Below are 3,529 nucleotides of genomic sequence, written 5' to 3' on the forward strand. Positions count from 1 at the left end.
TAATTAGAAGAGAATTATTGCAAGTCAGTGTTGTAAGCTAACTCTAACCTTCCTAACTTTTTCACTATCTTCCCAATTTAATATCAATCATTGCTTATACAATCATTATTATTAAAAATTATTATTAAAATTATTGATGTGAAATCGCCTATCACCCAGTACTGTGGCCAAAAGCGTTCTATTGTTCCAATTTGACTATTGACCACACAAAGCTTTGTGAACCAAGTCTAGAGAAGAGCTCTTAATCTGTTCTGGTGACAAAAATTCTATATGAAATAAATTTCTTCTTTGTGTTATTAAAGCTGAACAGTCACAAAGAATATGTAAAGTAGTTTCTTTATCTTCGAGGCATAATCTGCATTCTGAATTATACAATCACCATAATTTCAAGCTTAAAGAAATGCAACTTTCTGAGTATTAAGCCTAAGGATATCTACCAAATGTCTTTAAATACTGTATTAGACGATATGTATCTTCAAAATTCACTCCTTATAATTAGTTTTAGTGGGTTACTATCTCACAAAGTGGCCTCTGTTCACTGTAAAAAAAATTCTATCTATTCCTCGGAATATTTAGATTCGATTTTAACGATTTTGAGGTATTAATAATACTCTTTATTATGTTATACCAACACATCTTTAGTTATTCTTCTTTTTGTTTTTATTTATAATTATTTTTTTTACTTCTTCCATATCAGCTAAACACTTTTAATATATTACAAACACGCCTACAAAAATAAACCTATTTTTTAATACCTTTGCTGTTATCAATAATAAAAATGCGTTCTAGCATTCAAAAACATTTTTTTTCTATAAATGTTTATAAATTCGTATTTCAAAAAGTAACAAAAAAAAACACCCACATTAGAATTGCATATTAAAAATAGTTACTCTAGTCTAACAAAATTCAAGCATTTCATGGCAATATCACACCTCTTAATGTATTGACTTAGTTCGAAATCCACTTAGACCCTCTACTCTGATTTTCCTGCTGCATTAATTTATCAAAGTAGTAGCTAATTTCCAACACATTGAGAATACCCGTAAGCTAGATAAAGTGCTAAATGTTTATATTAATTTAGATGCGCATTTCGATAGCCATTTACATCATCAAAACTATTAAAAAGCAGCAACGTCAAAAAATAAAAAAAAATTAGTAAATTTGAAGAACAAGAAAATAGACAACGACGATATTAGGCATTTGTCTAAATCACATTAAACTTGAAAAAAAAGTCATAACAATAAACAAATGAGGTTTGTATCTGTGTTAGCGCAGAAAGAATGAAAAACCTAATTTGAATTTTTATTAGGCAAAACAAACAGATAATTTATGCCTATTATTTGTGCGTTTTGAACCCACACGTTTATTGTTTACTAAAGAATAATGACGACGATGATGTAGCTTTGACTCGGAGACTCATAATGCTAAAGCACAAGAAAAATTACTCCAAAACTTATTCCCATGACGTTTTCAGTACTGCTCTTCTTCTGTTCAACTGTTCAAATCGAATGATTTAAAAAAAAAAATTAAATAAAATCTAAAGAATTGTTTATGGTGAAGTTGAATGATATGGCAACTCGGAAAGGAAGCAGCTGAAGAAGCGTTTTAAGCAGATTAAATCCGCCTACTCATACATCTCGAAACTGTACGAGCAGCAGAATTTGTGTTCTTTTCGTGTGATTTAGAACTTTTCCAAAAATAAAATATAAGAAAGAAAAAAAAAACTTCTAAGTAATTAGAAAAAAAATCAACGAAAAAGTTGTTAAGATACAATTCATATTTGAGAAATTGTTCATACTTCTTTCACACACAAGTCAAAGATACAATATTTTCTAAATTTTACTATTTTTTTCTAATTTATACTTATTTTTTTTTTGTTTTTTTTTTTTGAAATAGTAAAAAGTAATTTTTTTTGTCAAAAAATTTAATGATTTTGTTAAGTAAAAATCCAATTTTTGTTTTAATGTTCTGGTCATATTATAGTTTATATATATTTTTTTTTTATCTTTTCACTTCATTGTTAAGAAATCAAGTTTAGTGAACTTTTCTGGGAGAGTCAATTTATTTGGCAAAAATTATGTACAAAGATTACGTGATCTTTGAGTGTTATGAAGTTCTATCTTTGCGTTATAATTTCGACAATATTTTTTTCAAACTTTACTCTGTATTCATCACAAACTATAATTTGTTGCTTTCGTAATGAAAATATTCGATTAACTTTAAAAGTCGGATGTGCCCCAAGGTCTTTACAATTTCGAAGGTTTCAATTATGACAAAATAACTTATAATTTCGATAATTTTGTTTTGGTTGCAAATACGACGAGTGGAATGTTTATGATCAGAAGAGAACAAAAATTTAAATAAAAGCAAAAAAAATATTAAGTAAGAGAAGGAAGTAAGTCTTAAAAATATGGTTATACATATTCGTAAAATATTTCCAATGCAAAAATTGAAAATCATTAATAAAATAATATATATTTATATATATATATATATATATATATATAAATTACAAATATTAATAAAAAAAATATAACAACTCCATAACATAAGTGAAAATATTTTTGTTACTAAGCGGAGATACTTTCCTCTGGATATACCCCTTAACATATATAGTAATGCTACAGATCATAGATTAGATAAGCTTACAAAATTTCAATTATTATTTATATCACTAGCAACGTATAGTTTACTATTTTCATGTAAAGAAATAAATACACAAGACAACATCGTTGTTGTTGCAATTTCTCAGCAGCAATAAAAATTGAAATGACAAATTTTTTTACAATTTTGTGTTAATAATATTAATCATAATAAATAAATAAAAAATATTTTATAATTAACATATAATTAATATAATTTTGTGTTAATATAAATTATTAATATAATTATATTTGTATTATAAAAATAAATAAGGGTCAGCGAAAAATTCGATAAATTAAAATAGTACAAAAATGGATTTCTGTTGCTGAAGTTCACTACTTTTTGAATAAACCTATTTATAAATAAATAATAAAAAATATTTTGTATAATAAATAATAAAAAAATATTTTTTTATAAAATATAATAAAAAATATTTTTTATAATAAATAATAAAAAATAGTTTTTATAATAAATAATAAAAAATATTTTTTATAATAAATAATAAAAAATATTTTTTATATTAAATAATAAAAAATATTTTTTATAATAAATAATAAAAAATATTTTTTATAATAAGTAATAAAAAATATTTTTTATAAATAATAAAAAAAGGACCTTAAAAAATCTTTAGAAAAAATAAGTTTTATAAACATCTTGGCGAATTACATTATAACATAGTTGAAACACAAACAAGTATGTATAAATTTATAATATATATTATATGTATATAATATGTCTTATAATTACAATGTTAACTAATATGAACGAATATGAATAATATAATTCTATAATATCAACCACACTTTATTGGTAAACAAATTTCTAGATCTATGCATATGGATTTATGTGAATCTAGACAGATAAACAAGAATATTGCTAAATAGAT

The sequence above is a fragment of the Teleopsis dalmanni genome, chromosome 1, assembly GCF_002237135.1.
Source record: "Teleopsis dalmanni isolate 2A chromosome 1, ASM223713v2, whole genome shotgun sequence".
Taxonomy (NCBI): Eukaryota; Metazoa; Arthropoda; class Insecta; order Diptera; family Diopsidae; genus Teleopsis; species Teleopsis dalmanni.